General features: G+C 49.8%; 1 long non-coding RNA gene across 4 annotated transcripts in view; it reads right to left on the bottom strand.

Annotated features, from left to right (window-relative positions):
• Nucleotides 1–17,006: 17,006 nt before the first annotated feature.
• The window catches only part of LOC140617947 (uncharacterized), a 69,386-nt gene continuing 67,836 nt past the window's right edge, over nt 17,007–18,556 (bottom strand). For all 4 annotated transcript variants that reach the window (XR_012018096.1, XR_012018097.1, XR_012018098.1 and 1 more), the window contains one exon: nt 17,007–17,795. This is a non-coding gene — a long non-coding RNA (uncharacterized lncRNA). The remainder of the gene's footprint in view (nt 17,796–18,556) is intronic.

Raw genomic sequence — 18,556 nt, 5'->3', positions numbered from 1 at the left:
TTTACCAACATACAGAATAACACCCAGTTCTCATCCCGTCAACATCCCCCTCAGTGCCCGTCACCCACTCACCGCCACCCCCCGCCCTCCTCCCCTTCCACCACCCCTAGTTCCTTTCCCCGGGTTAGGAGTCTTTATGATCTGTCTCCCTTTCTGATATTTCCCACACATTTCTTCTCCCTTCCCTTATATTCCCTTTCACTTTTATTTATATTCCCCAAATGAATGAGAACATATAATGTTTGTCCTTCTCCGACTGACTTACTTCACTCAGCATAATACCCTCCAGTTCCATCCACGTTGAAGCAAATGGTGGGTATTTGTGGTTTCTAATGGCTGAGTAATATTCCATTGTATATATAAACCACATCTTCTTTATCCATTCATCTTTCGATGGACACCGAGGCTCCTTCCACAGTTTGGCTATTGTGGACATTGCTGCTAGAAACAGCAGGGTGCAGGTGTCCCGGCATTTCATTGCATCTGAATGATTGGGGTAAATCTCCAACAGTGCAATTACTGGGTCGTAGGGCAGGACTATTTTTAACTCTTTGAGGAACCTCCACACCATTTTCTGGTGTGGCTGCACCAGTTCACATTCCCACCAACAGTGTAAGAGGGTTCCCTTTTCTCCACATCCTCTCCAACATTTGTGGTTTCCTGCCTTGTTAATTTTCCCCATTCTCACTGGTGTGAGGTGGAATCTCATTGTGGTTTTGATTTGTATTACCCTGATGGCCAGTGATGCAGAGCATTTTCTCATGTGCATGTTGGCCATGTCTATGTCTTCCTCTGTGAGATTTCTGTTCATGTCTTTTGCCCATTTCATGATTGGATTGTTTGTTTCTTTGGTGTTGAGTTTAAGAAGTTCTTTATAGATCTTGGAAACTAGCCCTTTATCGAATACTTCATTTGCAAATATCTTCTCCCATTCTGTAGGTTGTCTTTTTGTTTTGTTGACTGTATCCTTTGCTGTGCAATAGCTTCTTATCTTGATGAAGTCCCAATAGTTCATTTTTGCTTTTGTTTCTTTTGCCTTCGTGGATGTATCTTGCAAGGTTACTGTGGCCAAGTTCATAAAGCGTGTTGCCTGTGTTCTCCTCTAGGATTTTGATGGACTCTTGTCTCACATTTAGATCTTTCATCCATTTTGAGATTATGTTTGTGTATGGTGAAAGAGAGTGGTCTCGTTTCATTCTTCTGCATGTGGATGTCCAATTTTCCCAGCACCATTTATTGAAGAGACTGTCTTTCTTCCAATGGAGAGTCTTTCCTCCTTTATCGAATATTAGTTGACCATAAAGTTCAGGGTCCACTTCTGGGTTCTCTATTCTGTTCCATTTATCTATGTGTCTGCTTTTGTGCCAGTACCACAGTCTTGACGACCACAGCTTTGTAATACAACCTGAAATCTGGCATTGTGATGCCCCCAGATATGGTTTTCTTTTTTAAAATTCCCCTGGCTATTCGGGGTCTTTTCAGATTCCACACAAATCTTAAAATAATTTGTTCTAACTCTCTGAAGAAAGTCCATGGTATTTTGATAGGGATTGCATTAAACGTGTATATTGCCCTGGGTAACATTGACATTTTCACAATATTAATTCTGCCAATCCATGAGCATAGAATATTTTTCCATCTCTTTGTGTCTTCCTCAATTTCTTTCAGAAGTGTTCTATAGTTTTTAGGGTATAGATCTTTTAGCTCTTTGGTGAGGTTTATTCCTAGGTATCTTAGGCTTTTGGGTGCAATTGTAAATGGGATTGACTCCTTAATTTCTCTTTCTTCAGTCTCATTGTTAGTGTATAGAAATGCCATTGATTTCTGGGCATTGATTTTGTATCCTGCCATGCTACCAAATTGCTGTATGAGTTCTAGCAATCTTGGGGTGGAGGCTTTTGCGTTTTCTATGTAGAGTATCATGTCATTGGTGAAGAGGGAGAGTTTGACTTCTTCTTTGCCAATTTGAATGCCTTTAATGTCTTTTTGTTGTCTGATTGCTGAGGCTAGGACTTCCAATAATATGTTGAATAGCAGTGGGGAAAGTGGACATCCCTGTCTTGTTCCTGATCTTAGGGGAAAGGCTCCCAGTGCTTCCCCATTGAGAATGATATTTCTGTGGGCTTTTTGTAGATGGCTTTTAAGATGTCAAGGAAAGTTCCCTCTATCCCTACACTCTGAAGAGTTTTGATCAGGATTGGATGCTGTATTTTGTCAAATGCTTTCTCTGCATCTAATGAAAGGATCATATGTTTCTTGGTTTTTCTCTTGCTGATATGATGAATCACATTGATTGTTTTACGAGTGTTGAACCAGCCTTGTGTCCCGGGGATAAATCCTACTTGGTCGTGGTGAATAATTTTCTTAATGTGCTGTTGAATCCTATTGGCTAGTATCTTGTTGAGAAATTTTGCATCCATGTTCATCAGGGATATTGGTCTGTAATTCTCCTTTTTGGTGAGGTCTTTGTCTGGTTTTGGAATTTAGGTGACGCTGGCATCATAGAACGAATTTGGAAGTACTCCATCTCTTTCTATCTTTCCAAACATCTTTAGTAGAATAGGTATGATTTCTTCTTTAAACGTTTGATAGAATTCCCGTGGGAAGCCATCTGGCCCTGGACTCTTGTGTCTTGGGAGTTTTTTGACGACTGCTTCAATTCCTCCCTGGTTATTGGCCTGTTCAGGTTTTCTATTTCTTCCAGGTCCAGTTTTGGTAGTTTGTGGCTTTCCAGGAATGCGTGCATTTCTTCTAGATTGCCTAATTTATTGGCGTATACCTGTTCATAATATGTTTTTAAAATCGTTTGTATTTCCTTGTTGTTGGTATTGATCTCTCCTTTCTCATTCATGATTTTATTAATTTGAGTCTTCTCTCTCTTCTTTTTAATAAGGTTGGCTAATGGTTTATCTATCTTATTAATTCTTTCAAAGAACCAACTCCTGGTTCTGTTGATCTGTTCCACAGTTCTTCTGGTCTCGATTTCCTTGAGTTCTGCTCGAATTTTAATTAACTCTCTTCTTCTGCTGGGCATGGGGTCAATCTGCTGTTTATTCTCTAGCTCCTTTATGTGTAAGGTTAGCTTTTGTATTTGAGTTCTTTCCAGTTTTCGAATGGATGCTTGTATTGCGATGTATTTCCCCCTTAGGACTGCTTTTGCTGCATCCCAAAGATTTTGGATGGTTGTATCTTCATTCTCATTAGTTTCCATGAATCTTTTTAATTCTTCCCTAATTTCCTGGTTGACCCTTTCATCTTTTAGCAGGATGTTCCTTAACCTGCACGTGTTTGAGGTCCTTCCATACTTCTTGTGATTTAGTTCTAATTTCAAGGCATTATGGTCTGAGAATATGCAGGGGACGATCCCAATCTTTTGGTATTGATTCAAACCCGATTTGTGACCCAGTATGTGGTCTTTTTTGGAGAAAGTTCCATGTGCACTTGAGAAGAATGTGTATTCAGTTGAGTTTGGATGTAAAGTTCTGTAGATATCCAGTGTATCATTTAAAGCTCTTGTTTCTTTGGAGATGTTGTGCTTAAAATACCTATCGAGGGTAGAAAGAGCTAGATTGAAGTCACCAAGTATGAGTGTATTATAATCTAAGTATTTCTTCACTTTGGTTATTAATTGGTTTAAATATTTGGCAGCTCCCACATTCGGGGCATATATATTCAGGATTGTTAAGCCCTCTTGTTGGATAGATCCTTTAAGTATGAGATAGTGTCCCTTTTCATCTCTCACTACAGTCTTCGGGGTAAATTTTAGTTTATCTGATATAAGGATGGCTACCCCTGCTTTCTTTTGAGGACCATTTGAATGGTAAATGGTTCTCCAACCTTTTATTTTCAGGTTGTAGGTGTCCTTCTGTCTAAAATGAGTCTCTTGTAGACAGCAAATAGATGGGTCCTGCTTTTTTTCCAGTCCGAAACCCTGTGCCTTTTGATGGGGTCATTAAGCCCGTTCACGTTCAGAGTTACTATTGACAGATATGAGTTTAGTGTCATCATGATGTCTATTCAGTCCTTGTTTTTGTGGATTGTTCCGCTGAATTTCTTCCTAAAGGGGAATTTTAAGAGTCCCCCTTAAAATTTCTTGCAGAGCTGGTTTGGAGGTCACATATTGTTTCAGTTCCTGCCTGTCTTGGAAGCTCTTTATCTCTCCTTCCATTTTGAATGAGAGCCTTGCCGGATAAAGTATTCTTGGTTGCATGTTCTTCTCATGGAGGACCCTGAACATATCCTGCCAGCCCTTTCTGTCCTGCCAGGTCTCTGTGGAGAGGTCTGCTGTTACCCTAATACTCCTCCCCATAAAAGTTAGGGATTTCTTGTCTCTTGCTGCTTTAAGGATCTTCTCTTTATCTTTGGCATTCGCAAGCTTCACTATTAGATATCGAGGTGTTGAACGGTTTTTACTGATTTTAGGGGTGGGATCTCTCTAATTCCTGGATCTGAATGCCTGTTTCCCTTCCCAGATTAGGAACGTTTTCAGCTATGATATGTTCAAATACATATTCTGGCCCTCTGGCCCTTTTAGCACCCTCAGGATCCCCAATTAAACGCAGGTTTTTCTTCCTCAGGCTGTCATTTATTTCCTTTAATCTTACCTCATGGTCTTTTAATTGTCTCTTTTTTCCTCAGTTTCTCTCTTTGCCATCAACTTGTCTTCTATGTCACTCACTCGTTCTTCCACCTCGTTAACCCTCGTTGTTAGGACTTCTAGTTTGGATTGCATCTCATTCAATTGATTTTTAATTTCTGCCTGATTGGATCTAAATACTGCATCATGAAGTCTCTTGAGTCCTTTATGCTTTTTTCTAGAGCCACCAGTAGCTGTATGATAGTGCTTCTGAATTGGCTTTCTGACATTGAATTGTAATCCAGATTTTGTAACTCTGTGGGAGAGAGGACTGTTTCTGGTTCTTTCTTTTGAGGTGTGGTATTCCTTCTAGTCATTTTGCTCAGTGCAGAGTGGCCAAAAACAAGTTGTATCGGGAAAAGGAGAAAAAGAGAAAGAAGGAAAGAAAAGAGAAAAAGAAAAAAGAAAAAAGGAAGAAAAAAAGAAAAAAGAGAAGAAAAAGAGATAGAGAAAGAGAAAGAGAAAGAGAAAGAAAAAGACTGAAAGGGAGAAAAGGGTGGCGGAAGCAAACAGAAATCAAAAAGAAAAAAAAGAAAAAAAAAACACGGGGAAGTATCTTCTGTTTCTGTATACTTTAAGTCCCCTGACTTCCTCTGGAACTTGTCCTTCTAGCAGTTCTTCTGGGGAAGAGGCCTCTTGTGCTGATTTTCAGGTGTTAGCACTTGGGGGAGCTGCTCTGCCCCCTGCCTGGTGCAGGGCTCAGTGGGGGTTGTTTACCCCGAGAGGCCCCTGGAGGAACAACCCCAGTGGCGGGGCCAGCTCTGGAAACCTGGATTCAGCCCCCACAGGAACTCTGAAGCACTCCGCCTGCAGGGCCTGGAGGCTCCCTGGGCAGGGCCGCTGATCTGCTCAGCTCGGGGCAGGAGCGTCCTTGCTGTCCAGGGCCCTCCCGGCCTCTCTGTCCTGGGGGACGCAGGATCCTGGTCTGTGTCCGCTGCCTGAGCCCCTCCGAGGTCCTCTGGGTCCCGCTGTGTGTGCTGCAGCCCTTAGGGAGCTCGGTGCACTCTCCTGTGCGCGCAGGTGTCCGTTAATGTCCCAGGGAGCCCAAGGGCATCCCCGCCCTCCTGGGGTCCTGCTCTAACTCCCTGCGGGCGCCTTTCTAACAAGGAAGGTTGGTGCAGCTCCTGCTCCTCCGGGATGGGGCTCTCCTGTCCTGGGGACACTCGCCCCGGCCTCAGCCCGGCTCCTCGCAGCCCCTCCCCCTCAGAGGCCTTTTGTCTCTTTATTTCTTTTTCCCCGTCTTCCTACCTTGATAGAAGCATGAACTCTTCTCACTGTAGCGTTCCAGCTGGTCTCTCTTTAAATCTCAGGCCGAATTCATAGATTTTCAGGATGATTTGAAGGTTTTCTAGGGAATTTGGTGGAGACAGGTGATTTGGGGACCCTACTCTTCAGCCATCTTGGCCCTCCTCGGACTTGGCGAATATTGTTGCCACCTGGGCCTCACATGGACCTTGAGACTGTGGTCCCCACCTGGACCTCACCAGGAGCTGGGGACTCTGGTCCTGAACTGGGCCTCAACAGGACCTGGTGAATCTACTCCTCACTTAGGCCTCGTCTAGACTTTGTGACTCTATTCCCACCTGGGCATCAATGGGACATGGTTACTCTGTTCCCCACCAGGGACTCACCTGGACCTGATAACTTTGATCCACACTTTGGCCTCACCTGGCCCTGATGACACTGTGCCCCCCACCTAGGCCTCAATCAGGACCTGATGACTGTGGTCCTCACCTGGATCTCAACTGGACCTGGTAACTCTCGTTCCCACATGAACCACACCTGGACCTGGTGACTGTGGTGTCCTTCTAGCCTCATATTTACCTTGTGACTCTGGTCCCCAGCAGGGCCTCACCTGGATCTGGTGTCTCTGGCCTGCAGGTTGGCCTCACCTGGACCTGGTGAGTGGGGTTGCCACCTGGCCTCACCCATACCTGGTGACTCAGGTCCCCACATGGGCCTCACTTGGACCTGGTGAATCTGGTCCTTACCTGGTACTCATCCAGTCCTGTTTACTTTGTTCCCCACCTGGACCTGATTGCTGTGGACTCCTTCTTGGCCTCAGCTGAAACTGGTGACTCTGATCCTATCTGCGCCTCACCCAGATCTGGTGACTCTGGTCCTCACCGGGGCATCATTGGGACCTGGTTACTCTGTTCCACACCTGAGCCTCACCTGGACATGATGACTCTGGAATCCCTCTGGGCCTCACCCTGACCTGGTGACTCTGGTCCCCATCTGGATGTCACCTGGACCAGGTGATTCTGGTACCCCTCTAGGCCTCAACCAGACCTGGTGACTCTGGTCCTCAACTGGGCCTCACCTGGACCTAGTGAATATGCTCCCTACCTGGGCCTCATCTTGACCTGGTGACTCTGGTCCCTACCTGGGCATCATCGGGACATGGTTCCTCTATTCCCCACTGGGACTCACCTGGACCTGGTAACTCTGGTCCTCACTTTGGCCTCTTCTGTACCAGGTGACTCTGGCCCCACCTGGGCCTCACCTGGAACTGGTGATTCTGATCCTCAGCATGGCCTCACCTGACCTGGTGACTGTGGTTCCCACTGGGACCTCACCTGGACCTCATGTCACTGGTCCCCACCTGGGCCTCATCTGGACCTGGTGTCTCTGGTACTCACCTGGGTAGCATCAGGACATAGTTACACTGTTCCCTAACAGGGACCCACCTGGACCTGTTAACTCTGGTCTTCACCTGGGCCACACCTGGATGGTGACTCTGGTTCCCACCTGGGTCTCATCTGGACCGTGTAAGTCTGATCCCCACCTCGGCCTCACCTGTAACTGGTGACTCTCATTACCACATGGACCTCATGTGGACCAGGTGGCTGCAGTGTTTCTAGCTTCTAATGTATCTGGTGACTCTGGTCCCCACCAGGGCCTCACAGGGACATGGTGAGTGTGGTTGCCACCTGTACCTCATCTGGACCTGGTGATTCTGGTCTGCACCTGAGACTACCCTGGATCTGGTTACTATGGTCCCCACCTGGGCCTCACTTGGACCTGGTGACTCTGATCCCCATCTGGGCCTCACCTGGCCCTGTTGACCATGATCTTCAACTGGGCATAATTGGGACCCGGTGACTGTGTTCCACAACTGGACCTCACCTGGACCAGGTGACTCTGGTCCCCCTCGGGGTCTCACCCTGACCTGGTGACTGTGAATTCCACTTTGGCCTGACTTGGACCTGCTGACTCTGGTTGCCACCTGCGCCTCACCTCTAACAGTTGACTTTGGTTCTTTCAAAGAGGTCTCCCCTGTACCTGGTGATCCTGGTCCCAACCTGGGCCTCACCTGGACGTGGTGACTGTTGTCACCACCTGGCACTCACCTGGACCTGATTACTGTGTTCCAAAACTGGGCCTCACGTAGACCTGTTGACCATGATCCCCAGCTGGCCTAACATGGACCTTTGCCTCTGGTCCCCACCTGGGCCTCATGTGTACCTGGTAACTCTGGTACTCACCTGGACCTCATCTGGCCCTGGTGACTCTGGTCCCCACCTGGGCTTCACCTGGATCTGGTGACTCTGGTCCCCACCTGGACCTCTCCTGGACCTGGTGACGCTCTTTCCAACATGGACCCCACCTGTTTCTGGTGACTCTGGTCCTCAGTTTGGCCTCACCTGGACCTGGTGACTCTTGTCCCCACTTTGACCTAACTCAGACCTGGTGAATCTTGTCCCCACCTAGGCCTCACCCAGACCTGGTGACTCTTGTCCCCAGCTATGCCTCAATTCGACCTGATGATTCTGGTCCTCACATGGGCCTCACGTGGACCTGGTGAATCTGGTCCCCACCTGTGCTTCACATGGATCTGGTGACTCTGGTCCCCACCTGGACCTCTTCTGGACCTGGTGACTCTCTTTCCAACATGGACCTCACCTGGATCTGGGGACTCTGGTCCTCAGTTTGGCCTCACCTGGACCTGGTGACTCTCTTCCCCACTGTGACCTAACTCAGACCTGGTGAATCTTGTCCCCACCTAGGCCTCACCCAGACCTGGTGACTCTTATCCCCAGTTGTGCCTCAATTCGACCTGATGTATCTTGTCCTCACGTGGGTCTCACATGGACCTGGGACTCAGCTGGATAGAGTGGCTCTGGTTCCCACATGGGGCTGACCAGGGGTTCACCACCTGATACTGGTGACTGTGGTCTCCTTCTATGCCTCACCAGGACATGGTGATTCTGATCCCCATCTGGAAATTGCATGGCCCTAGTGACTCTGGTCCTCACCTAGGCATCATTGGGACCTGGATACTCTATTCGACATCTGGGCCTTACTTTGATCGGGGACCTCTGGTCCCACTCTGGGCCTCAAACTAAACTGGTTACTCTGGTTCCCTTTCTAAGACTCACCCTTACCTGGTGACTCTGGTCCCCCCCCTGGGCTATACTTGGACCTGGTGAATCTGGTCATTACCGGGTCCTCACCTGTACCTGGTGACTCTGCTCACCACCGGGGTCTCATCTGGACTTGGTGAATCTTTTTGACACCTGGGCCTCACCTGGACCTTGTGACTGTGGTCCCTACCTGGACCTCACCTGGATCTGGTGGCTCTGTTTCCCATATGGGGCTCTCCTGGACCTGGTTCCTGTGGTCTCCTTCTGGCCTCACCTGGAACAACACGACTCTGATCCATATTTGGGCCTCACCTGTACCTGGTGACTCTGGTCCTTACCTGGGCATCATTGGGACCTGGTTACTCTCTTCTATACCTGGGCCTCCCCTGGACCTGGTGACTCTAGTCACCCTCTGGACCTCACCCTGACCTGGTGACTGTGGTCCCACATGGGTCTCACCTGGATGAGGTGACTGGTTCCCACAGAAACCTCACCTGGACCTGGTGAATCTGGTCCTCACATGGGCATCATGGGACCTGGTTACTCAGTTCCACATCGGGGCCTCACCTGGACCTAGTGATTCTCGTCCCCTCTGGGCCTCACCCTGACGTGGTGACTCTGGTCCCACCTGGATATCACCTGTACTGGGTGACTCTGGTCCCCCTATGGGCCTCACCCAGAGCTGGGGACTCTGGTCCTCAACTGGGCCTCAACAGGATCTGGTGAATCTACTCCTAATTTAGGCCTCGTCTGGGCCTTGTGACTCTGGTCCCACCTCAGAAACAATGGGATATGGTTACTCTGTTCCCCACCTGGGACTCAACTGGACCTGATAACTTTGCTCCACACTTTGGCCGCACCTTGCCCTGATGACTCTGGGTCACCCACCTAGGCCTCAATCTGGACCTGGTGACTGTGGCCCCACCTGGGGCTCACCTGGACCTGGTGACTCTCGTTCCCACATGAACCACACCTGGACCTGGTGACTGTGGTGTCCTTCTAGCCTCACATTTAACTGGTGACTCAGGTCCCCACCAGGGCCTCACCTAGATCTGGTGACTATGGCCTGCGGTTGGCCACACCTGGACCTGGTGAGTGGGGTTGCCACCTGGGCCTCACCCATACCTGGTGAGTCAGGTCCCCACGTGGGGCTCACTTGGACCTGGTGAATCTGGTCCTTACCTGGTCTTCACCCGGACCTGGTGACTCTGGTCACCACATGGGCCTCACCTGGACCTGGTGAATCTAGTCCCCATCTGGGCTTCACCCAGTCCTGGTGACTTTGTTCCCCACCTGGACCTGATTGCTGTGGACTCCTTCGTGGCCTCACCTGGAACTGGTGACTCTGATCCTATCTGGGCCTGACCCAGATCTGGTGACTCTGGTCCTCACCTCGGCATCATTGGGACCTGGTTACTCTGTTCCACACCTGAGCCTCACCCTGACCTGGTGACTCTGATCCCCATCTGGATGTCACCTGGACCAGGTGATTCTGGTACCCCTCTAGGCCTCAACCAGACCTGATGGCTCTGGTCCTCAACTGGGTTTCACCTGGACCTAGTGAATATGCTCCCCACCTGGGCCTCATCTGGACCTGGTGACTCTGGTCCCTACCTGGGCATCATCGGGACATGGTTCCTCTATTCCCCACTGGGACTCACCTGGACCTGGTAACTCTGGTCCTCACTTTGGCCTCTTCTTCTGTACCAGGTGACTCTGGCCCCACCTGGGCCTCACCTGGAACTGGTGACTCTGATCCTCAGCATGGCCTCACCTGACCTGGTGATTGTGGTTCCCACCGGGACCTCAACTGGACCTCATGTCTCTGGTCCCCACCTGGGCCTCACCTGAACCTGGTTTCTCTGGTACCCACCTGGGTAGCATCAGGACAGGGTTACACTGTTCCTTAACAGGGACCCTCCTGGACCTGTTAACTCTGGTCTTCACCTGGGCCACAGCTGGATGGTGACACTGGTTCCCACCTGGGTCTCACATGTACCTGGTGAGACTGATCCCCACCTGAGCCTCACCTGTAACTGGTGACTCTCGTTCCCACATAGACCTCATGTGGACCTGGTGGCTGCAGTGTTTTTAGCTTTTCATGTACCTGGTAACTCTTGTCCCCTCCAGGGCCTCACCGGGACCTCGTGAGTGTAGTTGCCACCTGCATCTCACCTGGACCTGGTGATACTGGTCTGCACCTGAGACTACCCTTGATCTGGTGCCTGTGATCCCCACCTGGGCCTCACTTGGACCTGGTGACTCTGATCCCCATCTGGGCCTCACCTGGCCCTGTTGCCCATGGTTCTCAACTGGGCATAATTGGGACCCGGTTACTGTGTTCCAAAACTGGACCTCACCTGGACCAGGTGACTCTGGTCCCCCTCTGGGTCTCACCCTGACCTGGTGACTGTGAACGCCACTTTGGCCTGACTTGGACCTGTTGACTCTGGTTGCCACCTGTGACTCACCTCAAACTGTTGACTCTGGTTCTTTCAAGTGCCTCCCCTGTACCTGGTGATCCTGGTCACCCCTGGGCCTCACTTGGACCTGGTGACTCTGATCCCCATCTGGGACACACTTGGCCCTGTTGACCATGGTTCTCAACTGGATAATTGAGACCCGGTTACTGTGTTCCACAACTGGACCTCACCTGGACAAGGTGACTCTGGTCCCCCTCTGGGTCTCACCCTGACCTGGTGACTGTGAACTCCACTTTGGCCTGACTTGGACCTGCTGACTCTGGTTGCCACCTGCGCCTCACCTCGAACTGTTGACTCTGGTTCTTTCAAGGGCCTCCCCTGTACCTGGTGATCCTGGTCCCACCTGGGCCTCACCTGGACGTGGTGACTGTTGTCACCACCTGAGACTCACCTGGACCTGGTTACTGTGTTCCACACCTGGGCCTCACGTAGACCTGTTGACCATGTCCCCAGCTGGTCTCACATGGACCTGTTGCCTCTGATCCCCACCTGGGCCTCACGTGTACCTGGTAGTTCTGGTCCTCACCAGGCCCTCATCTGGATCTGGTAACTCTGGTCCCCACCTGGAGCTCTCCTGGACCTGGTGACTCTCTTTCCAACATGGACCTCACCTGGATCTGGGGACTCGGGTCCTCAGTTTGGCCTCACCTGGACCTGGTGACTCTCGTCCCCACTGTAACCTAACTCAGACCTGGTGAATCTTTCCCCACCTAGGCCTCACCCAGACCTGGTGACCATTGTCCCCAGCTATGCCTCAATTAGACCTGATGAATCTGGTCCTCACGTGGGCCTCACATGGACCTGGGACTCAGCTGGATAGAGTGGCTCTGGTTCCCACATGGGGCTCAGCTGATACTGGTGACTGTGGTCTCCTTCTGTGCCTCACCAGGACCTGGTGATTCTGATCCCCATCTGGGCCCTGCATGGCCCTAGTGACTCTGGTCCTCACCCAGGCATCATTGGGATCTGGATACTCTATTCCACACCTGGGCCTCACTTTGACCAGGGACCTCTGGTCCAACTATGGGCCTCAAACTTAACTGGCTACTCTGGTTCCCCCTCTGGGCCTCACCCTTTCTTGGTGACTCTGGTGTCCCCCTGGGCTTCACTTGTACCTGGTGAATCTGGTCCTTACCTGGACCTCACCTGGACCTGGTGACTCTGGTCATGACCTGGGTCTCACCTGGACTTGGTGAATCTTGTTGCCACCTGGGCCTCACCTGGACCTTGTGACTGTGGTCCCCACCTGGACCTCACCTGGATCTTGTGGTTTTGGTTCACATATGGGGCTCTCCTGGACCTTGTTCCTGTGGTCTCCTTTGGCCTCACCTGGAACAACACGACCCTGATCCATATTTGGGCCTCACCTGGACCTGGTGACTCTGGTCCTTACCTGGGCATCATTGGGACCTGGTTACTCTCTTCTATACCTGGGCCTCCCCTGGACCTGGTGACTCTGGTCACCCTCTGGACCTCACCCTGACCTGGTGACTGGTCCCACCTGGGCCTCACCTGGAAGAGGTGACTGGTTCCCACAGGGAACTCACCTGGACCTGGTGAATCTGCTCCTCACATGGGCATCATAGGACCTGGTTACTCAGTTCCACATTGGGGCCTCATCCTGACCTAGTGACTCTCGTCCCGCTCTTGGCCTCACCCTTACGTGGAGACTCTGGTCTCCACCTGGATATCACCTGGACCGGGTGACTCTGGTCCTCCTCTGGGGCTCACCCAGAGCTGGGGACTCTGGTCCTAAAGTAGGCCTCAACAGGACCTGGTGAATATACTCCTCACTTAGGCCTCGTCTGGAGCTTGTGACTCTGGTCCTACCTGGGCATCAATGGGGCATGGTTACTCTGTTCCCCACCAGGGACTCACCTGGAGCTGATAACTTTGCCCCACACTTTGGCCTCATCTGGCACTGATGACTTTGGGCCCCCCACCTAGGCCTCAATCTGGACCTGGTGACTGTGGTCCCCACCTGGGGCTCACCTGGACCTGGTGACTCTCGTTCCCACATGAACCACACCTGGACCTGGTGACTGTGGTCTCCTTCTAGCCTCACATTTACCTGGTGACTCCAGTCCCCACCAGGGCCTCACCTGGATCTGGTGACTATGGCCTGCAGGTTGGCCTCACCTGGTCCTGGTGAGTGGAGTTGCCACCTGGGCCTCACCCATACTTGGTGAGTCAGGTCCCCACGAGGGCCTCTTGGACCTGGTGAATCTGGTCCTTACCTGGTCCTCACCCGGACCTGGTGACTCTGGTCACCACCTGGGCCTCACCTGGATCTGGTGAATGTGGTCCCCAACTGGGCCTCACCCTGTCCTGGTGACTTTGTTCCCCACCTGGACCTGATTGTTGTGGACTCCTTCTTGGCCTCACCTGGAACTGGTGACTCTGATCCTATCTGGGCCTCACCCAGATCTGGTGACTCTGGTCCTCACCTCGGCATCATTGGTACCCGGTTACTCTGTTCCACACCTGAGCCTCACCTGGACATGATGACTCTGGAATCCCTCTGGGCCTCACCCTGACCTGATGACTCTGGTCCCCATCTGGATGTCACCTGGACCAGGTGATTCTGGTACCCCTCTAGGCCTCAACCAGACCTGGTGACTCTGGTCCTCAACTGGGTTTCACCTGGACCTAGTGAATATGCTCCCCACCTGGGCCTCATCTGGACCTGGTGACTCTGGTCCCTACCTGGACATCATCGGGACATGGTTCCTCTATTCCCCACTGGGCCTCAATTGGAACGGGTGGCTCTGATCCTCAGCAGCGTGCCTTGAATGCACCTTTCCACTAGCTGCGTTCTTATGGCCGTGAGAATGTAGCTACATTGTAAGTCAGGACCTTCCAAGTATACCGCTCTACTGCACCTAGAGACACAAGTATTGAAGCCTGCAGCTAGCTCCTTTTGTCCTATGAGCTTCTGACCAACACGTCTAGTGTGGATGTTCGAAATTTCATCTGAAGGCCATGTGGAACTGTGAGGGACTGGGGGTGAGCTCAAATCTCAGAAGAAAGTACCCTTTGGACACTGCGTTTCACTAGCTTCTCATGTATGGAACTTAGTGTGTAGCACCAATCCTAGAGGGCAGTTCCTCCCATATCTCTGGATTGGGCTTGGAGGCACTAGTCGTGTGGGCCGGCACCTTCCACTAACCTCTCACAACCCTTCAGTCACGATTCAAGCCTAGGACTGATAGGAGCGAAGTGTACCTGCAGTCAGCATGTGGGAGTTACAGGGCATAAGTTCAACTCTCAGAAGTGTGTATGCTTTACAGGCAGATGTCTGCTAGACACTTATTGATGGGAGCTAGAACCGAGGTATACTCTAATTGAACAAGGACGTTGGCAATCGCTGTATTGAACTCAGATACACGTGAGTACAGGCCTCTCACTTCCACATGCTTGTCACACAACCTCTTCCAACACCTAACATAAAGATGCTAGGACCTATGTCTACAGGCAGTCAGGATGCGGGACGGTCCTGCCCTGACCTCAGCTCTTACATGGAAGCATGCCTAGAAGCCAGCTCTCAACTAGCTGCGTTCTTATGGCAGTGAGAAGGTAGTAGTATTCTGAGTCAGGAGGTTCCAAGATTAGCACTCTACTGCACCTGGAGATAACTTCCAGGTCTGCATTGTTCCACTTGCGTCTCACAACCTTCTAACAAACGTCTATGGTGAAGATGATTGATACTCATTCTGCAGGCAGTATCAGACCGTGAGGGACTGAGTGCGAGCTCAACTCTCAAAACTAAGTTGCTTTAGGACAAGGCGTTCAGCTAGCTTCTCACCTATGGAACTTAGTATGTAGCACCAGTCTCAGACAGAAATTACTAAGAAATCGCTGGATTGACCTTGGTGGCACTAGTCTTGTGTGGCGGGACATTCCACTTACCTCTCACAACACTTCTGTCACGCATCAAGTCTAGGCCTTTTAGAAGTGAAGTGTACCTGAAGGCAGGATGTCGAGGTACAGATCATAAGCTCAACTCTCAGTAGTGTGTATGCCTGGAGGGCAGATTTCTGCTAACCGCTCGTACATGGGAGTTAGAACATAGCTACACTCTGATTGAAGAAGGCCGTTGGATATTGCTGTATTCAACTCAGATACACGTGAGTTCAAGCCCAATGCTTCCACATGCTTTTCGCACAACCTCTCCCAGCACCTAATACAAGGATGTTAGCAGCTACGTCTACAGTCAGGCAGGATGTGGGAGGCTCCTGCCCTGAGCTCAGCTCTCAAAACGAAGCATACCTTGAAGCCAGCTTTCTACTAGCTGCGTTGTTATGGCTGTGAGAACATAGCACCACTGTAACTCAGGACGTTCCATGTATACCGCTCTACTTCACCTTGAGAGATAAGCATTGAAGCCTGCTAGCTAGCTCCTTGTGTCCTATGAGCTTCTGACAAACATGTCTAGTGAGGATGTTCGAAATTCCATCTGAAGGCCATGTGGAACTGTGAGGGACTGGAGGTGAGCTCAAGTCTCAGAAGAAAGTACCCTTTGGACACTGTGTTCAACTAGCTTCTCATGTATGGAACTTAGTAAGTAGCACCATTCTAAGAGAGCAGGTCCTCACATATCTCTAGATAGGGCTTGGAGACACTAGTCGTGTGGGCCGGCACCTTCCACTAACCTCAGACAAAACTTCTGTCACGCATCGAGCCTAGGCCTGATAGGAGCGAAGTGTACCTTCAGTCAGCATGTGCGAGGTACAAGGCATAAATTCAACTCTCAGAAGTGTGTATGCTTTGCAGGCTGATGTCTGCTAGACTTTTCGAGGCAAGGTATACCCGATCTACACTCTAATTAAACAAGGACGTTGGCAATCGCTGTATTGAACTCAGATCATGTAAGTACAGTCCTGACACTTCCACTTGCATTTTCCAACCTCTCCCAACCTAAAATAAGGATGTAAGCAGCTATGACTACGGGCAGTCAGAATGCGGGCGGGTCCTGCCCTGAGCTCAGCTTTCAAAAGGAGACATGCCTCGAAGCCAGCTTTCTACTAACTGCATTCTGATGGCCATGAGAACGTGGCAGCATTGAATTCAGGATGTTCCATGAATACCGCTTTACTGCACCTGGAGACACAACCTTGAAGTCTGCAGCTTGCCCTTTGCATCCCATTAGCTTCTGACAAACATGTCTAGTGAGGATGTTTGTAACTCTATCTGCAGGCAGTGTGGAACTGGGAAGGACCACATTTCAGCTCATCTCCGAGAGGGAAGTTCCCCAGAGAGAGCTTTCAGCTACGTACTCAGGTTTGGAAGTTAGTATGTAGCTCCCATCTGAGGGAGGAATTCCTCAGAAGTTGCTGGATTGAACTAAGACATATTTGCCTCTCAGTAAACTTGCGTCCCGTATCGAATGAAATCCTTTGTAAGTGAAGCGTACAGGCGGTCAGCATGTGGGCTGTACAAGCCATAAGCTCATCCAAAGGAATGTGCATGCCTTGGAGGCAGCTGTCCGCTAGGCGTGAAATTGACAAGGCAGACACTTGGTTCTCACTCCGCGACTTTCCCGCATAAAACTGTAATGCTGTGGAAGCAGAACTTACAGGCAGTCAGAATGGGGGAGGTACAGGTCATAAGCTCAACTCTCAGAAATGTGTATGCTTTGCAGGACGATGTCTCTAGACACTTATCGAGGCGAGGTATACCCGAGCTACACTCTAATTGAACAAGGACGATGGCAATCAGTGTATTGAACTCAGATACAGGTGAGTACAGTCCTGACACTTCCACTCGCATTTCTCCAACCTCTCAGCACTTCACGTAAGGATGTTTGCAGCTATGACTATGGGCAGGCAGGATGCGGGAGTGTCCTGCGTGTGCTCAGTTCTCACAAGAGAGCATGCCTAGAAGCCAGCTTTCAACTAGCTGTGTTCTAATGGCCTTGAGACCATAGCAGTCTTCTAACTCAGGAGGTTCGAAGAATACCACTCTACTGCACCTGGAGACACCTTCCAGGCCTGCATTATTCCACTTGCGTCTCACAAGCTTCTGACAAACGTCTCTGGTGAAGATGTTCAAAACTCATTCTGCAGGCAGTGGGAACTGTGAGGACTGGGTGTGAGCTCAACTCTCAGAAGACAGATGCTTTTGGACATGGGGTTCAGCTAGCTTCTCACGTATGGAACGTAGTATGTAGCACCTGTCTAAGACAGGAATTACTAGGAAATCGCTGGTTTGAGCTTGGAGGCACTAGTCTTGTGTGCCAGGACTTTCCACTTACCTCTCTCAACACTTCAGTCACACATCGAGCCTAGGCCTGTTAGCAGCGAAGTGTACCTGCAGGCAGGATGTGGGAAGTACAGGCCATAAGCTCAACTCTCAAAAGTGTGTACGCCTGGGAGGCAGATGTCTGCTATCCACTCGTACATGGGAGTTAGAAACTAGCTACACTCTTTGAAGAAGGCCATTTGAAATCGCTATATTCAACTCAGATAATCGTGAGTACAGGCCTGATACTTCCACATGCAAATTGAATCGAAACCAAAAGAATCGCATCGAATAGAATCGAAAGAACGAAACCGAAACTATTGTATCGAAACGAAAAAAATCGAATCGAATCCTATCGAAATTATCGAATCGCATCGAATTGAAAAGAATCGAATCGAAAATAATTGAATCAAATCAAATAAAAAAGAATCGAATCGAAAAAAATCGAATCGAAAAGAAATGAATCGAATTGAATCGAAACGTATCTATTCGAATCGAATTGAATCAAAAAGAATCGAATCGAAAAGAATTGAACCGAAGGGTTTCGAATCGAATCGACTTGAATCGAAAAGAATCTAATCGAACCGAAAAGATTCGAAAGGAATCAAAAAGAAACAAATCAAAAAGAATTGAATCTAATCAAATCGAAAAGAATTGAATCTAATCGAATCGAAAAGAATAGGATCCAAATGAATCTAATCGAAAAGAGTGGAATCGAAAAGAATCGAATTGTTTCAAAGAAACCAAATCGAATTCAATCGAATCAAAAAGAATTGAATCGAATCGATTCTAAAAGGAAGGAATTCAAATCGAAAAGACTCGAATCGAAA

The sequence above is a fragment of the Canis lupus genome, chromosome 26 (genome assembly GCF_048164855.1).
Source record: "Canis lupus baileyi chromosome 26, mCanLup2.hap1, whole genome shotgun sequence".
Classification (NCBI taxonomy): domain Eukaryota; kingdom Metazoa; phylum Chordata; class Mammalia; order Carnivora; family Canidae; genus Canis; species Canis lupus.
Note: the sequence above shows the minus strand (reverse complement) of the source record. Positions and strands in the feature narration are given on the sequence as shown.